We start from the raw sequence: 14933 nt of genomic DNA, 5'->3' as shown, positions 1-14933 counted from the left end.
GACCCTCCCGCGCCTGGAAGCGGCGTCTCCCTCGCCGAAACCCACCCCCGCCCCCAGGGATTCCGAACGCTAACCCCCCTCACCCACCTTCAATCTCCCCCTTATCCTCACCTGCTCGGAGGGAACATGACTGACTGACTGACCCTTCCATCGCTCCTGTACCTCCCTCTCTAAAGGCTTGTTGACCTCCTCCCAATAGTGTGTTGGTGGGAGGTGAGGGGGCTTCAGAATTGGATGCTGGGGTAGGGAAAATATCTCTGTCGTCACCTCACTTCCAGCCCTCTTGCTCTCCCCTCCTCCACCCCCAATCGTCCATTCCATTCTAGGGGAACCAGGTGGCAAGTGCTATTCAACTGCAGGCAGCGTCACACTCAGACCGAGCGAGTGTTTCTGGTTGGATTAACGGACGGCAAGGCCAGCCCCCCCCACCCACTTCCCTGGCTGGAATTACCCCTTGCTCGGGGGGTGGGTGGGAGGGCGAGGGGCATCTACACGGGTTCACTTGCAGTCGCCCCCACCCTCCTTCCTCCACCCCACCCCAGCTCCCCCACCAACACACCTTCCCAACCCACCGCTAGCCGACACTCAGCTCCCTCCAGGGATGGGGCTGTGGGATCCTCCTGTGCCCTAGGCTAACGGGGAAGGGTTGGGGGCATTGTGGGATGGTGGAGGACTGGGTCACTGTCCCTTTTCTGTGTTCCTGTCTGGCTTTCCATGTTCTGACCCCAAACTCTCCATCCTACAGACAGCAGATCACCTCAACTACCAACGTCACACAGAATCGTGTTGTATGTCGATCTTCTCTGTATCTGTAACGAAGGGAGACCGAGGTTACAATGGACGACATAAATGTTCAGAAGGCACAAGAACGCCTCTTCTTCCTCAGGAGACTCAGGCCTGCCCACAAGGACCCTCACCGACGGCGACAGATGTCCCGCTGAGAGGGTACTGTCCGCAGGGAGAGGGATGGGGGACATTACAGCCTGGTGTGGAAACTGCTCTGCCCAGGGAACTGTGAGACACGACAGGGGGTGGTGTGCACAGCCCAGACCATTACGGAAACCAGCCTCCCATCCGTGGACTCTGTTTACACGGCTCACTGCCGCGGGAAGCCTGCCAACATCATCAGAGACCCCTCCCACCGCGGTAATCTCTCCCGTCAGGCAGAAGGTACAGAAACCTGAACACACGCACCACTGGGCTCAGGGACAGCAACTTCCTGGCTGTTATTAGACTGGTCAATGGAGCTCTCCAACTTCAAATCATGCTGATCTCGTTCTTGGTGATCTCACTGTGCACACGCCCCCTGTGCAATGTTACCTGTGTGGCCTCTGTCTAAGTCTCTCTAATACTCGTTGTCATTCACTTCAGGCCATTCGGCCCACGATGCTGATTCCTAACTACGCTCGCCCCATTTCCCAGCCCTTCCCCCACAGACCCGGAGACGATGCAAGTGAATACCAAAAACAAGAAGAAAACTGCTGAAATGTTCAGAGAGTTTCTGATTCCAGTAGGTTTTCAGACAGTGGCCACCGAAAACATTTCTAGAGCGGTGCTGGAAAATTGCAGCAGGTCAGGCAGCATCCGAGGAGCAGGAGAATCGACGTTTAGGGCAAAAGCCCTTCATCAGGACCTGAAATGTCAATTTTCCTGCTCCTCGGAAGCTGCGACTCTAACGCTTGATTCTGGTCTGGTTGTCTCCGAGACAGCTCTCAGAGTGAGCAGAACCTTTGACACTCTTTGTTTTCCTTGTCAGGCAGATTACCACCTGAATGGGTGTACAATGGGAGAGGGGGACGTGCAGAGGGACCTGGGTGTACCAGTCGCTGAAGGTAGGCGTGCAGGGGCAGCAGGCGCTACAGCAGGGAAATGGTTTGTTGGCCTTCACTGTGAGAGGTTTCGAGTCCAGGAGCAGGGGGGGGTGTTGTTGCAGTTATACAGGGCCTTGGGGAGGCCCCACCGAGAGTATTGTGGGCAGGTTTGGTCTCCTTTTCGGAGGAAGGATACCCTTGCTCCTGAGGGAGTGCAGCGAGGATTTACCCAGGATGGTTCCGGGGATGGCGGGACTGACGTACGGGGAGAGATTGACCAGGTTAGGATTGTTTTCACTGGAGTTCAGACGGGTGAGGGGGAGGGGGGATCTCATAGAGGCTTATAAAATGCTAACAGGACGGGACAGGGTAGATGCAGGGAGGAGGTTCCTGATGGTGGGTGGGTCCAGATCCGGGGGGGGGTCAAACTCTGAGAATTCGGGGTGGGCCATTTAGGACAGAGATGAGGAGACATTTCTTCACCCAGAGAGTGGGGAGTCTGTGGGATTCATTCCCACAGGAAGGAGGTGAATATGTTCAAGAGGCAGCTAGATACAGCACGTGGGGGCGAATGGGGTCAAAGGTTACAGGGAGAAAGCAGGATGAGGCTGTTGGGTTGGATGGTCAGCCATGATGGTGATGGATGGGGCCGAATGGCCTCCTCCTACTCTGATCTTCTATGTTTCCCTGTTTCTACATCGGTAGCTCTTTCTGATTTCATAATTCCATCCATTCAGCTTGCAATAGTCCCAATCCATGTGACACTGCGCTAGAAATCTAATCCAGGATTTCCCGTCACATTCCCCAGACACAAGGCAAACCCGAAACCATCTCCATGCGTGACTTACCATGGGACAAGGCCTCTGGGAGACTGGGGTCGGGAGCGACATCGGAATTTCCAGCCACTGCAAACAACAAGAAACACACATCCACTTCAGACTTCAAATCAAATACACATCCGAAAGTCACCTCGGAACAAGGGCAGGGCTAAACGCTGGGAATCCTGCAGCGAGTAACTCCCCTCCTGACTCCCCCCAAAGCCTGTCCCACCATCGACAAGGCCCAAGGCAGGAGGGTGAGGGAATACTCCCAACTTGCCCCTGGATGGGGGCAGCTCCAACAACACTCGAGAAGCTCGACACCATCCAGGGACAAAGCAGCCCCCCACCCACAAACATCCCCTCGCTCCCCCCACCGACGCTCAGTAACAGCAGTGTGTACCATCCCCTCCCTCCCCCCACCGACGCTCAGTAACAGCAGTGTGTACCATCCCCTCCTCCCCCCACCGACGCTCAGTAACAGCAGTGTGTACCATCCCCTCCCCCCCCCCACCGACGCTCAGTAACAGCAGTGTGTACCATCCCCTCCCTCCCCCCACCGACGCTCAGTAACAGCAGTGTGTACCATCCCCTCCGTCCCCCCACCGACGCTCAGTAACAGCAGTGTGTACCATCCCCTCCCCCCCCCACCGACGCTCAGTAACAGCAGTGTGTACCATCCCCTCCCCCCCCCCACCGACGCTCAGTAACAGCAGTGTGTACCATCCCCTCCCCCCCCCCACCGACGCTCAGTAACAGCAGTGTGTACCATCCCCTCCCTCCCCCCACCGACGCTCAGTAACAGTAGTGTGTACCATCCCCTCCCTCCCCCCCCACCGACGCTCAGTAACAGCAGTGTGTACCATCCCCTCCCTCCCCCCACCGACGCTCAGTAACAGCAGTGTGTACCATCCCCTCCCTCCCCCCACCGACGCTCAGTAACAGCAGTGTGTACCATCCCCTCCCTCCCCCCACCGACGCTCAGTAACAGCAGTGTGTACCATCCCCTCCCTCCCCCCACCGACGCTCAGTAACAGCAGTGTGTACCATCCCCTCCCCCCCCCCACCGACGCTCAGTAACAGCAGTGTGTACCATCCCCTCCCTCCCCCCACTGACGCTCAGTAACAGCAGTGTGTACCATCCCCTCCCTCCCCCCCACCGACGCTCAGTAACAGCAGTGTGTACCATCCCCTCCCTCCCCCCACCGACCCTCAGTAACAGCAGTGTGTACCATCCCCTCCCTCCCCCCACCGACCCTCAGTAACAGCAGTGTGTACCATCCCCTCCCTCCCCCCACCGACGCTCAGTAACAGCAGTGTGTACCATCCCCTCCCTCCCCCCACCGACCCTCAGTAACAGCAGTGTGTACCAGCTACAAGACCCACTGCAGAAACTCACCAAAGACCCTCAGGCAGCACCTTCCAAACCCACGGCCACTTCCATCTAGAGTCATACAGCGCAGATACAGACCCTTCGGCCCAACCAGTCCATTCCGACCCTAATCACAAACTAAACCAGTCCCACATCTGCCTGCTCCTGGCCCATCTCCCTCCAACCCTTTCCTGCTCATGTCCTTATCCAAATGTCTTTTAAACGTTGTCACTGTCCCCCCACCTTCAGGTCATTCCACATTCTTGTGTGAAAAGGTTTTCCCTCATGTGTTTGTTAAATCTCTCTGCTCTCACCTTAAAAACATGCTCCTAGTCTCGAGCTCCCGCACTCTCAGGAAGAGGCTCACGTTGTTCGTTTTATCTATACCCGTCATGATCTTATAAATCTTCATAAGGTCTACCTCCTAAGCTCCGGTTAAAAATGTCCCAGTTCAATCATATCCTTCTGATAACAGAGCAACCAGTTCTGGACACAGTATTCCGGCAGAGGCCTAACCTGTTTCCAACGTGACATCCCAACTCCTATGCTCAAAGGGCTGATCAATGAAGGCAATGATGCTAAATGCCTTCTTCGGGTCATAGCGACGTACAGCACGGAAACAGACCCTTCGGTCCAACCCGTCCATGCTGACCCAGATATCCCAACCCAATCTAGTCCCACCTGCCAGCACCCGGCCCATATCCCTCCAAACCCTTCCTATTCACACACCCATCCAGATGCCTTTTAAATGTTGCAATTGTACCAGCCTCCACCACTTCCTCTGGCAGCTCATTCCACACACGTACCACCCTCTGTGTGAAAACGTTGCCCCTTAAGCCACCCTGTCTACCTGTGATTCAAATCTCTCTAGTCCCAGCATCTCATTTCTCACAAATAGATAGAGTGGTTAAGAAGGCACTCATTCACCTTCATTGCTCAGCCCTTTGAGTGTAGGAGGTAGGACGTCACGTTGAGGTTGTACAGGACATTGGTGAGGCTCCTTCTGGAATGCTGTGTCCAGTTCCGGTCGCTCCGTTATAGGAAGGATGTTATTAAACTGGAGAGGGATCCGAAGGGATTTACCGGGATATGGCCAGGATTACAGGGCTGGAGTTATAAGGAGAAGTTGGATAGGCTGGGGCTGTTTTCATTGGATCGTACAAGGCTGATGGGCAACCTAACGGATATTTATAAAATCACCAGGGGGAGCGATAAGGTGAATGGCTCCCTAGGCCAGGGAAGTTCAAAACCAGGAGGCATATGTTTATGGGAAGTGGGGGAAGGATTGAAAAGGGAGCTGAGGGGCAACCTTTTTACACAGAGGGTGGTTCGCCAGTGGAATGAGCTTCCTGAGGGAGTGGGGGATTTAAAAGACATTTCGATAAGGACATGAATAGAAAAGGGATATGGGCCAAATGCAGGGAAACGGGACTAGTTTAGTTTGGGGGTTATGGTCGGTATGAGCTGATTGGGCCAAAGGGTCAGCCGTAGGACTCTATCTAACCAGGGATCCGTCCAACTGGAGCACAATGTCCAAGGAGGGGCAATGGAGCACCATTGTATTACCCCTGGACGGTTATTCCAGAGACCCAGGGATATTCCCGGGATCCAGGTTCAACCCTTGCCATGGCAAATGGTGGAATTGGAATTCAATTTTAAAAAAATCTGGATCGAAGAGTCTACTGATGACCGTGAATCCATTGCTGATTATCGGGAAACTCCATTCGTATCAGCACGGTGGCTCAGTGGTTAGCACTGCTGCCTCACAGCGCCAGAGACCCGGGTTCAATTCCCGCCTCAGGCGACCCTCTGTGTGGAGTTTGCACATTCTCCCCGTGTCTGCGTGGGTTTCCTCCGGGTGCTCCGGTTTCCTCCCACAGTCCAAAGATGTACAGGTCAGGGTGAATTGGCCATGCTAAATTGCCCGTAGTGTTAGGTAAGGGGTAAATAAAGGGGAATGGGTCTGGGTGGGTTGCTCTTCGGAGGGTCGGTGTGGACTTGTTGGGCCGAAGGGCCTGTTTCCACACTGTAAGTAATCTAATCTAATCATTAATGTCCTTCAGGGAAGGAAACTGCCATCTTTACCTGGTCTGGGCCTACACATGACTCCAGACCCACAGCAATGTGGTTGACTCCCAACTGCCCTCTGGGTAAAAAATACTGGGCCTAGCCAGAGACTCCCGTGAATGAATAAATCCAACTCCCTTGTGTTCTGATCTTCGAAGATTGAACAGCAGAACAGTACGTGCCTTATGGATAATTGGCCGAGAGCTGGTGGTGACAGCTATCTGATCCGAGTTCATGGATAAATCTCCGTTGATCTCAAAACACAACAAACATACGCAAACCCGAAAGCGTCTCCAGCTGTGCCTTACCGTTGGACATGGTGACTGGGAAGCTGGGATCACGGAAGTCATCAGAGATTCTGGCTACTGCAAACAACAAGAAACACACACACCCACTTCAGACGGGAAAGTGCAAAACCCGACAACAAACACGTCCGAACGTCACCTCAGTACGAGAGCAGGTCAGAGGCTGGGAATCCTGCAGCGAGTAACTCCCCTCCTGACTCCCGCCCAAAGCCTGTCCCACCATCGACAAGGCCCAAGGCAGGAGGGTGAGGGAATACTCCCCACTTGCCCCTGGATGGGGGCAGCTCCAACAACACTCGGGAAGCTCAACACCATCCAGGGACAAAGCAGCCCCACACCCACAAACATCCCCTCCCTCCCCCCCACCGACGCTCAGTAACAGCAGTGTGTACCATCCCCTCCCTCCCCCCCCACCGACGCTCAGTAACAGCAGTGTGTACCATCCCCTCCCTCCCCCCCACCGACGCTCAGTAACAGCAGTGTGTACCATCCCCTCCCTACCCCCCACCGACGCTCAGTAACAGCAGTGTGTACCATCCCCTCCCTCCCCCCACCGACCCTCAGTAACAGCAGTGTGTACCATCCCCTCCCCCCCCCACCGACGCTCAGTAACAGCAGTGTGTACCATCCCCTCCCTCCCCCACCGACGCTCAGTAACAGCAGTGTGTACCATCCCCTCCCTCCCCCCCACCGACGCTCAGTAACAGCAGTGTGTACCATCCCCTCCCTCCCCCACCGACGCTCAGTAACAGCAGTGTGTACCATCCCCTCCCTCCCCCACCAACGCTCAGTAACAGCAGTGTGTACCATCCCCTCCCTCCCCCCACCGACGCTCAGTAACAGCAGTGTGTACCATCCCCTCCCTCCCCCCACTGACACTCAGTAACAGCAGTGTGTACCATCCCCTCCCTCCCCCCCACCGACGCTCAGTAACAGCAGTGTGTACCATCCCCTCCCTCCCCCCACCAACGCTCAGTAACAGCAGTGTGTACCATCACCTCCCTCCCCCACCGACGCTCAGTAACAGCAGTGTGTACCATCACCTCCCTCCCCCACCGATGCTCAGTAACAGCAGTGTGTACCAGCTACAAGATGCACTGCAGGAACTCACCAGACCCTCAGGCAGCACCTTCCAAACCCATGAGGCTGTTAGAGAAGGATTGCCAGGATTTTGACCCAGTGACACTGAAAGTTTTCCGTCTGGAAGGACAAAGGGAGCAGATAGCTTTCCCCAAAGGCTATCGATGAGGGCCAATCAGACACTGTTTCTGAGTTAAAAATCACCCAACCCCAGGTTATAGTCCAACAGGTTTAATGGGAAGCACTAGTTTTCGGAGCGACGCTCCTTCATCAGGGATAGAAGGAGTGACTCTCTGAAAGCTAGTGTGCTTCCCATTAAACCTGTTGGACTATAACCTGGTGTTGGGTGATTTTTAACTTTGTCCACCCCAGTCCAACACCGGCACCTCCAAATCGTGACCGTTTCTGAGGTGAGCTCTCAATCACAAACATGGCAGAGGTTCTCGTTGCCCCGGGGACCCGGACAGGAAGTGCACTCTTATCCCCGTGCGCGAGCCTGGAAACAGGGGGACATGACCACTGCCACGATGCTGCCACTTTTAGAAGGTTATTTCCTCTTAGCCTTTTCTTTCAAGAGAGGCCGTAAAGGCAGAAGTTGTGAGGAGTCCAGTTTAACAAAGAGGCCGGTTCTCCCCAGCCCGGCTGTTTTGTTTGTTTTGAGCTGTCGCAGTCACAAGATGTGAGAGTCCAGCAGGGTTTCAAACTTCGGGATTCCTCTGACTCTCTCTGAAGTCCCTCTCTGGATGTTGTTCCCTCCTGCTCTTAAGGATGTGCGTTTCAATTGACCTTTTTGTCAAGGGCTGTGTTGACAGGAGGTTACTGGACTGGAACAATTAATTAGTAATAGTTACTGGGTCGGGTCAGTTCAGTTTTCCAACGGTTATTCTAAATTCTCTTCTCTGTTGTTGGCGTTTCAAAAGTAGGGTTTAAATAATTTGTTTTTGTTTGACGCTGAGTGGTTTGACCAGCTGCATCACACCCGGAATATCCACCTCATAGCTACCATTACAATAAGAAAAGGGCAGAGCGCCCTTTGTAAAATATTTTGAGGCCTGGTCCATAACACTGGGAGGAGCCGGAAGAGGTCATTTCAGAACAAACTGAGGAGCAATACTTGGCTCAATCAGCTCAGAGAGAAAAGGTGTGTTGCTGGAAAAGCGCAGCAGGTCAGGCAGCAGCCAAGGAGCAGGAGAATCGACGTTTCGGGCATAAGCCCTTCTTCAGGAATGTGGGGGAGGAGTGGGGTAGAGGGAGAATGACTTCAAGGTGGGCATTGTAGAGGGATGAGGAAAACCTCTCCCAGTTGACATGTGAAGTGGCAGATGGAGTTTAATTCAGATAAATGTGAGGTGCTGCATTTTGGGAAAGCAAATCTTAGCAGGACTTATACACTTAATGGTAAGGTCCTAGGGAGTGTTGCTGAACAAAGAGACTTTGGAGTGCGGGTTCATAGCTCCTTGAAAGTCGAGTTGCAGGTAGATAGGATAATGAAGAAGGTGTTTGATATGCTTCCCTTTATTGGTCAGAATATTGAGTACAGGAGTTGGGAGGTCATGTTGCGGCTGTACAGGACATTGGTTAGGCCACTGTTGGAATATTGTGTGCAATTCTGGTCTCCTTCCTATCGGAAAGATGTTGTGAAACTTGAAAGGGTTCAGAAAAGATTTACAAGGATGTTGTCAGGGTTGGAGGGTTTGAGCCACAGGGAGAGGCTGAACAGGCTGGGGCTGTTTTCCCTGGAGAGTCGGAGGCTGAGGGGTGACCTTATAGAGGTTTATAAAATCATGGAGGGCATGGATAGGATAAATAGACAAAGCCTTCTCCCTGGGGTCGGGGAGTCCAGAACTAGAGAGGCATAGGTTTAGGGTAAGAGGGGAAAGATATAAAAGAGACCTAAGGGGCAACTTTTTCACACAGAGAGTGGTACGTGTATGGAATGAGCTGCCAGAGGATGTGGTGGAGGCTGGTACAATTACAACATTTAAGAGGCACCTGGATGTGTATATGAATAGGAAGGGTTTGGAGGGATATGGGCCAGGTGCTGGCAGGTGGGACTAGATTGGGTTGGGATATCTGGTTGGCATGGACAGGTTGGGCCGAAGGGTCTACTTCCGTGCTGTACATCTCTCTGACTCTATGACTTGGAGGCGCTGGTGTTGGACTGGGACGGACAAAGTTAAAAATCAGGGGGAGAAAGTGAGGACTGCAGATACTGCAGCTCAGAGTCGAGAGTATGGTGCCGGAAAAGCACAGCAGGTCAGGCACCATCCGAGGAGCAGGAGAATCGACATAAGCCCTTCATCAGGAATGAGGTGCCGAGGGGGTGGAGGAAGGAGCGGCGTTCCGAAAGCTGGAGTTTCCCAACAAACAGCTCAGAGACGGAGAAGGGAGAGGTTTCCACAATGAGCAACACCCAAGGAGGACGGGGATAATACGGAGTGGGGAGGCCGATCAGCTGGGGTCTCGGTGAAGCAGATCTGATGGGCTGAATGGCCTCCTGCTACCCCAATTCCCCAAGGGCCCAAATGGAAGCGGGATGATGCTGGAGGGATCACGGGCTCCCTTCCCGACCCGAGCAGTGCTGAGTGGTTACGTACCTCTGTAATTATGGTGTGACCTCTTCCTCAGATAGATAACAGACCCCAAAGTCAAGACAGCGAGTAGTCCAATTATCACTGCCGCGATTGTTACCGTGGAGATACCACGAGGTGGGACGGAATTCATCGAAACTGCATTAAAATAAATCCCAGACATGCGCTCAGACACATGCAACAAGCACTGTTTTTCATTCCCCTAGCGCCTTTGGCAAAACTGAAACTCTCCCAACCTCCTCACGCGAGCCCTCTTCCGATCGAGATCCGACAGGGACCGTCTCCAGGGGACAGGGAAAACGGGTCGGGTCCCAGAGGGAGCTTCCACACCCGGCCCACCCTCCGAGGGAGCAGAGAGGGAGGGGCTCAGAGAGGGAATTCCGGACCTCAGGAATAGCCCCTGGCATCTGAAGGCATGGACACACACCTCTGCCCCACTCAGTGGAAGAGCAATGGGAATTGGAGGATACTCAAAAGGCCAGGAGGGGAGGGGGGTTACAGAGATAGGGAGGGGGTGTAGGGGCTGGAGGGGGTTACAGAGATAGGGAGGGGGTGTAGGGTCTGGAGGGGGTTACAGAGAGAGGGAGGGGGTGCAGGGGCTGGAGGGGGTTACAGAGATAGGGAGGGGGTGTAGGGTCTGGAGGGGGTTACAGAGATAGGGAGGGGGTGTAGGGGCTGGAGGGGGTTACAGAGATAGGGAGGGGGTGTAGGGTCTGGAGGGGGTTACAGAGAGAGGGAGGGGGTGCAGGGGCTGGAGGGGGTTACAGAGATAGGGAGGGGGTGTAGGGTCTGGAGGGGGTTACAGAGATAGGGAGGGGGTGTAGGGGCTGGAGGGGGTTACAGAGATAGGGAGGGGGTGTAGGGTCTGGAGGGGGTTACAGAGATAGGGAGGGGTGTAGGGGCTGGAGGGGGTGACAGAGATATGGAGGGGGTGTAGGGGCTGGAGGGAGGTTACAGAGATAGGGAGGGGGTGTAGGGGCTGGAGGGAGGTTACAGAGATAGGGAGGGGGTGTAAGGGTGGGAGGGGGTTACAGAGATAGGGAGGGGATGGAGGGGCTGGAGGGGGTGACAGAGATAGGGAGGGGGTGTAGGGGCTGGAGGGGGTTACAGAGATAGGGAGGGGGTGTAGGGTCTGGAGGGGGTTACAGAGATAGGGAGGGGGTGTAGGGGCTGGAGGGGGTGACAGAGATATGGAGGGGGTGTAGGGGCTGGAGGGAGGTTACAGAGATAGGGAGGGGGTGTAGGGGCTGGAGGGAGGTTACAGAGATAGGGAGGGGGTGTAAGGGTGGGAGGGGGTTACAGAGATAGGGAGGGGATGGAGGGGCTGGAGGGGGTTACAGAGATAGGGAGGGGATTGACAGAACCATATGATACAGAAGAGGCCATTTGGCCCATGCCGTCCATATCAGCCACGCTTTCCGAAATCTCCACTGCCCCCCCCCTTGACCATGTGGACCCTACAGTGATGGTACACGGCCTTTTGGAAGGTTCCCCTCCCCCGTCCACCCTCCTGGTGCAGCGCTACCCCTCTCCGGGGATGGGTGTGGGGAGGTGTTGACAGTTCGGGGGGGGGGGGGCACACTGAGCTCCTGGGTAGAGGTTTGGTGGGGGGAGGGGGGGGGGGATTTGAAAGCAGCGACGACCGAAGTTTTGATCTGGGGTGGGGGGTGGCGTGAATGTACTGGAGTGAAGGGGGGCCAGGGTGGGAGAGGAATGGGGGCGGGGTGGGTGCAGGGGGGAGGGTCCAGGGTGGGGGTTGATGGGAGACAGGATGGCATTGGAACTGGGAGCTGCGTCAGCGACGACCCGAGCGAACTCCTGCTGCGAAATTACATTTCCACGGCGCCGAGATCTTCCTGTCGCCTGTGCTCCTGTTGAAGACAACACAGCGGAGGCTGACGTTCCCATTGGCTGTGACCCGTAAGAGGCTGGAGACTTGGCAGAGCCCACTGCCAGGGTCAGATGAGACTGTCTGCACATGCCGGTGCTCAGGAAGGGGATGCCCGTCCCGGCCAATCCAATACACATCGGGCTCCGGGTAACCACCCGAGGAACTGCAGGTGAGGTTCACCTCCTCTCCCACTCGGAAATCCCCCGGCCCCCGCCTCAGATATCACTGGCACACTGTAATTGGCTAAAGGAAGACAGGAGGCAGGGTTAACGCAAGGCAAGAACAGCACACTCACAGGGCCAGCGCTGAGGGGGTTCCGCACTGTCGGAGGGTCAGTGCTGAGGGAGCGCTGCACTGTCGGAGGGTCAGTGCTGAGGGAGTGCCGCACTGTCGGAGGGTCAGTGCTGAGGGAGTGCCGCACTGTCGGAGGGTCAGTGCTGAGGGAGTGCCGCACTGTCGGAGGGTCAGTGCTGAGGGAGTGCCGCACTGTCGGAGAGTCAGTGCTGAGGGAGTGCCGCACTGTCGGAGGGTCAGTGCTGAGGGAGTGCCGCACTGTCGGAGAGTCAGTGCTGAGGGAGTGCCGCACTGTCGGAGGGTCAGTGCTGAGGGAGTGCCGCACTGTCGGAGAGTCAGTGCTGAGGGAGTGCCGCACTGTCGGAGGGTCAGTGCTGAGGGAGTGCCGCACTGTCGGAGAGTCAGTGCTGAGGGAGTGCCGCACTGTCGGAGGGTCAGTGCTGAGGGAGCGCCGCACTGTCGGAGGGTCAGTGCTGAGGGAGCGCCGCACTGTCGGAGGGTCAGTGCTGAGGGAGTGCCGCACTGTCGGAGGGTCAGTGCTGAGGGAGTGCCGCACTGTCGGAGGGTCAGTGCTGAGGGAGTGCCGCATTGTCGGAGGGTCAGTGCTGAGGGAGTGCCGCACTGTCAGAGGGTCAGTGCTGAGGGAGTGCCGCATTGTCGGAGGGTCAGCGCTGAGGGAGTGCCGCACTGTCAGAGGGTCAGTGCTGAGGGAGTGGGCACTGTCGGAGGGTCAGTGCTGAGGGAGTGCCGCACTGTCGGAGGGTCAGTGCTGAGGGAGAGCCGCACTGTCGGAGGGTCAGTGCTGAGGGAGTGGGTACTGTCGGAGGGTCAGTGCTGAGGGAGTGCCGCACTGTCGGAGGGTCAGTGCTGAGGGAGTGGGTACTGTCGGAGGGTCAGTGCTGAGGGAGTGCCGCACTGTCGGAGGGTCAGTGCTGAGGGAGTGCCGCACTGTCAGAGGGTCAGTGCTGAGGGAGCGCCGCACTGTCGGAGGGTCAGTGCTGACGGAGTGGGCACTGTGGGAGGGTCAGTGCTGAGGGAGTGGGCACTGTGGGAGGGTCAGTAGTGGAATGGAGTTAGTCCAGCGATGCCGGTGTCGAGTTTCGAGATGGTTTCTGAGTTTGAGCGTGTTGCGGAGGAGGGAGCTGGACAGGAAGGGGGGCCGTGCGATGAAATGTGGAAGTGCCCAGTCTCAGCGCGCTGCTTACCTGCTGTGGTGAGGTAGACGTGAGTAGATTTGACCTTGCGGAAGCCTTGGGGACCCTGTTTGAGGACGATACACTGATAGCCACCTCCATCGGTGGGAATGACTGGCTGCAGCTGTAGCGAGAGGTCTCCGTGTCTGAACTGCGTAACCACCAGGCTGGTGCGGTTCCTGTACCTGCTCTCCTGGACCCAGTTTGCCTCTGTTCGCCCGTACTGTGCGTGTACCACCTGATTGTTATCTGTTTGCCACAGGAGCCGCAGATCAGACACACCCCATGACCCGTCCATTTCATAGTGACACGGCAGGGTCACCTGCTCACCCACCATCCCCAAGACAGAGGGCGTCACTGTGCCTACAGGAGTGGGGGCAGAGAGCAGTCAGAAAATACCTGAGTCAGGTGTGAACACGGGTTCCCCCCCCCCCCCCCGAAACGCAGAGAAGGCCATTCGGCCCCTCCAACCTGCTACGCCATTCACTATGACCCAGTCCAACTCCGACCCCCGGTCCCACTCTCTCCCCTCCGATCCCTTTAGCCCCGAAATGACCATCCAACTCCTTCTCGAAATCCATGTTTTAACCTCGACCGTTTCCTGTGTCAGAGAATCCCACGCCTCCCCACTCTCTGGGTGAAGACATTTCTCGGTCCCATCCCATACCCTCTGACTGTGACCATCCCCCCCCCCCCCCCACCTCCCCCAGCCCGATCGGGACTTCCCCTGGTCACTGGGAATATCCCTGCCTGTGTTTACCCTGTCTAACCCGGTTAGAGTTTTACAGGTTTCTGTCAGAGTCCCCGCCTTGTTCCTCTAATCTCCCAATGGATATAATCCGAATTAGATCCAGTCTCTCTCTCTCTCCGTACATCAGTGCTTCCATCCCGGAATCAGTCTGGGAAAGCCTCACTGCACCCCCTCCATCTCCAGAATGATCCTTCCTCAGATACAGAGACCTCATCCAACCTGCACACACAGGGGTGGTCTCACCCTGTCCAATTGCTCCCGTCCTCCCATCCTCTCTCGCTCCTGTAGGAAGGATGCTGTGAAACTTGCAAAGGGTTCGAAAAGATTTACAAGGATGTTGCCAGGGTTGGAGGATCTGCGCAACAGGGAGAGGCTGAACAGGCTGGGGCTGTTTTCCTGGGGCCAGGGAGTCCACAACGAAATGGCATAGGTTTAGGGTGAGAGGGGAAAAATATAAAAGAGACTTAAGGGGCAACGTTTTCAGGCACAGGGTGGTACGTGTGAGGAATGAGCTGCCAGAGGAAGTGGTGGAGGCTGGTACAATTACAGCATTTAAGAGGCATCTAGATGGGTATATGAATAGGAAGGATTTGGAGAGATATGGGCCGGGTGCTGGTAGGTGGGACTAGATTGGGTTGGGATATCTGGGTCGGCATGGACGGGTTGGACCTACAGTGTTGAAATAGGCCCTTTGGCCCAACAAATCCATACCGACCCTCCGAAGAGTAACCCACCCAGACTCATTTCCCTCTGACTAATG

General features: G+C 55.8%; 1 pseudogene across 1 annotated transcript in view; it reads right to left on the bottom strand.

Moving 5' to 3' along the window:
* Positions 1-480: 480 nt before the first annotated feature.
* The window catches only part of LOC148139356 (ICOS ligand-like), a 17034-nt pseudogene continuing 2581 nt past the window's right edge, over positions 481-14933 (bottom strand). Inside the window, exons 2-7 of the transcript XR_015753585.1 lie at positions 13435-13785; positions 11878-12178; positions 10051-10182; positions 6377-6433; positions 2660-2716; positions 481-809 (exon numbers count right to left, since the gene is read on the bottom strand). The product of XR_015753585.1 is annotated as an ICOS ligand-like (transcript). The remainder of the gene's footprint in view (positions 810-2659; positions 2717-6376; positions 6434-10050; positions 10183-11877; positions 12179-13434; positions 13786-14933) is intronic.

Source organism: Chiloscyllium plagiosum, unplaced genomic scaffold (assembly GCF_037043375.1).
Source record: "Chiloscyllium plagiosum isolate Xiang-an unplaced genomic scaffold, Cpla_swu_hap1 HiC_scaffold_38, whole genome shotgun sequence".
Taxonomy (NCBI): domain Eukaryota; kingdom Metazoa; phylum Chordata; class Chondrichthyes; order Orectolobiformes; family Hemiscylliidae; genus Chiloscyllium; species Chiloscyllium plagiosum.
This window is presented reverse-complemented; position numbering and strand designations above follow the sequence as displayed.